Here is a 6,968-nt window from a genome sequence, read left to right as displayed (position 1 = left end):
AAAATGTGATAGGGGCTGTTAAGTCTGACATCATTTTGTAGGCAGAGGAGAACTTTTGCCCCCCAAAAAAGCGAATCTTTTTACTATTTTTACTATTTACAATTTTTTCTTCTCTTTGTTGTTGAAAGGAAAGTGGTAGAATTATACTTTAGTCGTTATTTTTGTCTCGGATCTGTTGAAATAGCGAGGGACAGATATTGATAATAAACCTGCATGGAGGTCTGACTACAAAATGATGTCACGGCTTAAAAGCCCCAGGGACCCAAATGCATTACTCCCCATCCGGGTCCCCTCCCCATCCGGAATCAATGGGTGTACATTTACTAAAAGAATATTTTTATTCTTGACGGAGTGGGAGACGTAGAGCAGATTTTTGAGCGGTGGTCACACCGTCTCCTATACTTGGCCGTGTGTGTATGCGTCCGTCCGGCCGTCCGTCCGTGTATGTAGCCTGACTAGCCTCAAGCCTGCAGTACCTTTTCTGACCACACATGTTAAGGGAGGGGCGCTGTTGTTCTCTCACACACACACACACACACACACACACACACACACACACACACACACACCCACACAGGGGGAAGGGTGGGTCAGCATGTGTGGTCAAGTATTATTATTATTATTAACAAACTGAATGTTTTAGGGTCAAATAAATTAGAGTGTGTGAAGAAACTACAGCATTGTAAAGCACACTAACCCCGCTGCACCCACCCAGTAGTGCTGTTGCACAGCCTCCACGACCACCGCTCAGTTCACACGGGTGTGATTTTTTTCCCCCAGCGGGCAACACATTTGCAGCAATTGCAGGAACACCGCACTGTGAAAAAAAGACAACTTCCAATAAAATTCACACACTGAAGCCCAAATACCATAAAGCCCCACCTCCTAGAACACTCTCTGCCTTATATCGTGCCCACACTGCCCAGGCTTTTCTCTTCGAAGATGACCTGGCTACGCGAGGTTACTGTGATTCTTCTTTGTCTGTGATGGGAGGGGGAGACATGCTACCTGTTTGATGCCTGTCAGAGAGTGGAGTGTGTTTGTACACACACATTTGCCTAGTTTCCCTTTAAAAATACCCTGCATATAACATTTCAATTTTTGAAATGTTTGAAAAATGAGGAATTATTAATTACTAGACCTTACCCGTTCGAAGATATGTGCTGCAAAATATGTGCAGAGTGTGGGTTATGGGGAAAGAATAGATGTATATGCTTGCTCCACATAATTTTTCCATACCCGTTGGAAGATGAGACACACATCACCCGTTGCATGACCCATGCATGGAGAGAGAGAGAGAGAGAGAGAGAGAGAGAGAGAGAGAGAGAGAGAGAGAGAGAGAGAGAGAGAGAGAGAGAGAGACTGCAACATTCCTAACTGTGAGAGAGGTGTGTGTGTGTGTGGGCCCGGGGCTACAGATCCCATGGCCTGGAGGAACGGACCGTAACCCTGACAACAGGCTGTAGAGCTGTAGAGTGAAGAAACGCTAATAAATAGCTTGAATTTGGGAAAAATGAAATTCGGGCTCCGTCACCGTGTGTATAATGCTAATGGCCAATGCCATGTTAAATTTGAGATCAGTAGCTGAAGCGAGTGAATAGATAATGCATTGTGTGACTGACTGACTGACTGACTGACCTATCTCCCTAATTATTATATGGATATCAACCTTTTGTTTCATTTTCTTAAATCACACATCCTACTTAATAATTTTAGAGAGAGGTCAGTCAGTCAGTCAGTCAGTCAGTCACAAAATGCATTTCCACCTTTATCTCTTCAGCAACTGATCCCAATTTTCACATGCCATTGGCCATTAGCATTATACAGACGATGACGGAGCCCGATTTCCATTTTTACCAAATTCAAGCTATTTACTAGCGTTTCTTCACCACTTCTGTACAGCACAGCCTGTTCAGCTCAGCCTGTTGTCAGGGTTACGGTCCGTTCCTCCAGGCCATGGGATCCCATAGCCCCACACACACCTCTCTCACAGTTAGGAATGTTGCAGTGAAGAGTCTCTCTCTCTCTCTCTCTCTCTCTCTCTCTCTCTCTCTCTCTCTCTCTCTCTCTCTCTCTCTCTGCATGCATGGGTCATGCATGCACCGGGTCATCTTTCAACGGGTATGGAAAAACTATGTGGAGTAAGTGCATACATCCCCATACCTCTATTCACCTAATTTTGCTGTTAAATTATTTGTATCCATCATAAATATACACTCCTCCATGGGCTGCTCCTTACATTATGATGCTCCCACATATTCTCACGCACGCACCAGTTACAGTAACTTTCCCCACAACCCACACATATTTTGGAGCACATAACTTTGAACGGGTAAGGTCTAGTTTCATGATATAAACGAAAATATATATTTAGGCAAATGGCTGTGTAACACATTTAATCAAAGATATCTATGGTTTAATATTATATTCATCAACAAATTCATATGTTTATTCAACAAAATTAGCCTTTTTGAGCTGCATTTTATTAAACACCACCAATGGAGACAGCTGTAATTTTGTAAGGGAGGTTATGATGATGGAACACATTTCTACTATAGTGCAGTTAACACATTTGCAGGCAGTTGTAAAGTTACATAAATTATACTGTATTTATATACTGACAAACTTTGAATCATGAAAAAACTGAAAATCCACCTTGCCACAAATCTTTTACCATTTCACAATCGAAAATGTGGGGTTGGAATATATGCATTGTAAGCATCAACCCATTTGGGAACCAACCACGGTTTCACTATGTGTCACATGAGTTCAGTGTGTTTAATAGATACACTCCCTGCTCGTCGACAAGTCAAGTCAACAACGATGAGAAAGGACAAACAAACTGACTACTGTTAGTGCACATACAGAAGCGGAGGCTGGTAATACCTGTATTTTCAACCTGCTGACTGTTGACTCATTTAACCTGCAACTGGATATGTGATTGAAAGAGACAGGACAATTCCTGACATTTATCAAAATAAGCTGAGTTACTGCAAGAGGAAATGGCTTCTTTGGCTTTCTCAGAAGACGATGTATCGTGTCCGGTGTGCTGCGATATATTCACAGATCCAGTTCTTCTCTCCTGTAGTCACAGCTTCTGTAAAGCCTGCCTGCACAAATTCTGGAAGGACAGAGTAATCAAGGACTGTCCAACTTGTAGAGGATACTCAACAGGGGAGCCACCTTGTAATCGTGCCCTGAAGAACCTTTGTGAGGCCTTAAAAAATAAGAAGATCCAAAGACCTTCAGCAGGATCTGAGGTTCTCTGCAGTCTGCATGGTGAGAAACTTAAACTCTTCTGTCAGGATGATCAAGAGCCAATGTGTTTGGTGTGTCAGACTTCTCTAAGACATAAACAACATATGTGTTGTCCCATCAAAGAAGCTGCATGCCATTACAAGGAAGAGATTCAGAAAGCACTCGAAAATGCAAAGGAGAGGCTGAATATCCTTAAAGAGGTTAATGAACATTTTGACCAAACAGAAAAGCATATGAAGGTTCAGACCCAGAACACAGAGAAAATGATTCAGGATCAGTTTGAGACGATTCACCAATATCTAAAAGGGGAAGAGGAGGCCAGGATTGTGGTATTGAGGGAGGAAGAGAAGCAGAAAAATCAGATGATCAAGGCAAAGATTGATGAAGTGAGAAAAGAGATGTCAACCCTTTCAGACACAATCAGAGTCTTAGAGGAAAATGTTAAAGCTGAAGACATCCCGTTCCTGCAGAACTATAAGACGACAGTAGAAAGAGTTAACTGTGCAATGGGCTCTTTCCCACAGCTGGTCTCAGGAGCACTGATAGATGTAACCAAACACCTGGGAAATCTGACCTTCAAAGTCTGGAACAAGATGAAGGATATTGTTTTCTACACCCCTGTGATTCTGGACCCCAATACTGCCAATCCAGGACTCATCCTCTCTGATGATCTGACCAGTGTGAGCTGTGGCGAGAGACAGCAGCTTCCTGACAATCCAGAGAGGTTTGATAAATTGGCTCATGTCTTGGGTTCTGAGGGCTTTAATTCAGGGACTCACAGCTGGGACATTGAGGTTGGAGATGGCAGATATTGGGAGCTAGGTGTGATGTCAGAGTCTGTTCAGAAGAAAGGAACCATAGATGATGGATACTGGATGATCTGGTGTCTAGATGGTGATTTTAAGGCTGAAGTTCCACCACAACCAGCCATTGATCTCACCGTGAGCCAGAAACTACAGAGGATCAGAGTACAGTTGGACTGGGAAAGGGGACAGCTGTCATTCACTGATTGTGATACAAACGAACATCTACACACCTTCAGACACAGGTTCACGGAGAGACTCTTTCCTGTTTTTAGCAGTACCTGTCCTCATTACCCGGTGAGGATCTTACCAGTGAAGCTATAGTAGTAATAAGAGTCATACTGTATAGTAAAGATGTACCTTACTGTAATTAGACTTAACTTAACTTATACCTTGTCCTGCAACCCTTTCACCTTTTCTTTCGTTTTACATATTTCTTGGCAAGAGAAAGGGACATGCCAGAGCTGAGATCAAAACTGTCTGGAGGAAGAGAAGGTAGAAAGAAGAGTGTAAAATAAATTCCAATATCCTGTTTTCTAGTTTCAAGTTGCAGTTGTAATGAACATGCCAGTCATAATACCAGTGTGGTTTCTGTAGTGATTCTGTGTTCTTCTGCAGTTCTGTACACACGCGCGCGCACACACACGCGCGCACGCACGCGCGCACGCACGCACGCACGCACGCACGCACGCACGCACGCACGCACGCACGCACGCACGCACGCACACACACACACACACACACACACACACACACACACACACACACACACACACACACACACACACACACACACACACACACACACACACACACACACACACACACACACACACACACACACACACACCCTGTGCTGTCTGTCTATCTAGAGCCTGCCACCAAGTGTCCAATAATAATACTACAAAATAACAAATAATGTCACCATCATAATGGCTCCAACAAAGATTATACTCTGTGGCAATCCAGCCAGTAGAGATACAGTATCATGTGTAGCAGAGAAGGGACAGACCTACAGACCATCATCATGCCTCGCACAGCTAAACAATCCACCCATGTTAAAACAACGGAAGGATGCTATACTATTATACAGCAGTTAACTGCATTATTATATAGTCTGGCCACACCAGGCTACATCATACCATCCTTTACAGTTCCACTACTAGTGGCAAAAGAATTAAATAACTTCTGGGAACTCAGATTAGTCCCACTGCAAGCAGTTAAAACATGCTTAGACTTTCTTTGCTGTAATGAAAATGTCCTATCTTTATACCTTACCACAAAAACAATTACATAATATCATTTCTGTTTTGTGGGTCAGTTAACACAGACAATACTTTATTTATAGATCATGTAATCATTGTATTTTGACTGGATTCTTTGCTGTAAATGTTGTATATGCAAGATCTGACAACTGTGCTGTAAATATTTTATATGCAATATCTGACAACTGTGAGGCATGAAGCATCATTCTGATGAAAAGTGAAACCTCATAAATGGGACTTGGTTACCTATTCTGAGGATTGGATGAGCTGGGCACGAGTGTGAATACTGTCAAGAGGAAGGGGGACTATGATGAACACTGGATGGTGTGGTGTCACAAGGGTAATCTTATCCCCTACCACTAACCCTGGCCTACATTGCCCCCACAGTCTCAAACAATGCACTCCCTTAGAGAGTGCTCCTCAGAAGGTGCCTGTTGGAGTGTCATCCTCTGCCCCTTGCCTCCACCACCTTTTTTTCTAGTATAGAATTTCTTTGGTGCTGTTGTTGATATGTAATGTATTGTATGCCTTGATTAATTGAGTTCAAATGACCGCAATGGGAACAAGCCCCCTGAGGCTTCTTGTATTATCCTTTTAGGATAGCTTTTGTGACTGTACTGCAGTGCTGTTTCCCAAACTTGCCAATAAAGTATTCAATTGATCAAAAGTGTAAATACTGGGATCCCATCAGAAGATACCACATCACAGTGCTGAAGAAAAAAACAGAGGAGAGAACTGTCTTTTCCTGAATGATGGAAACATCTTTACACATTTATACCACGCACAGAGACTCTTTACTTTTTTACGTTTTTGTCATCCTGTAGTAGGGTCTTACAACAACAACAACAATAATAATAAAACATAATAATACACTTTTTATTTTTAAAGTCTCTTTGTGTCTCCATATTGAACAAAGCAGGCACTTGTGTCTCCAGGCCGGGAACCACTGCTGGTCATCAAATTATTGGCTTAGGAATGTGACAAAAACAAAAAAATATCCATATCCATCCCATAGAGGAGTGGTTCTCAACCTTTTCAGGCCACGACCCCCCAAATAATCATATTTTAACTGGGGACCCTCCACCCTGACAAGCACTAAGAGTTGAGGCATTACATTTTGTATAACACGGTTCTATTGTGAAAATAGCAGATCTACATGCTCACAACGGATGTAGATCGGCTATTTTCACAATTTCTGCCTTGACAATTTGGCCAATGTTTAATTGTCATGTTAGAGGTATTAAAATGTATTAAATTGTCACTTCAGAAATGTGCAGATACTCTCGTATGCTGGTTTGTTTATGTGTAGAAAGAGAAAACAATGTTGCACATTAAAGGGATATTTCACTTTAAAAAAAACGTTGGTAATTTTATCGTCTAATCAGGCTTGTATGAACACCCCTGAACATTTTTTTTATTTGCTTGATTCAATATTTAGATACCGTATTTGAAGTAAATGTTACCAAGCCCTCCAGGCCCATAGCCTAGTAAACAACAAATGAAATGGTTTCCGGAAGAGGGCGGGTACGAGGCTACCAGGCCCATGCAAGTGGGTCTGTCTGCAGACCAAAGATTAGGGGGCGGATTGTGGGGGGGATGCTATTGGATAGTATGAGAATGAATCAATCCGCCCCCTGAATCA

The sequence above is a fragment of the Nannobrachium achirus genome (genome assembly GCF_963921795.1).
Source record: "Nannobrachium achirus genome assembly, chromosome: 11".
Taxonomy (NCBI): Eukaryota; Metazoa; Chordata; class Actinopteri; order Myctophiformes; family Myctophidae; genus Nannobrachium; species Nannobrachium achirus.
This window is presented reverse-complemented; position numbering follows the sequence as displayed.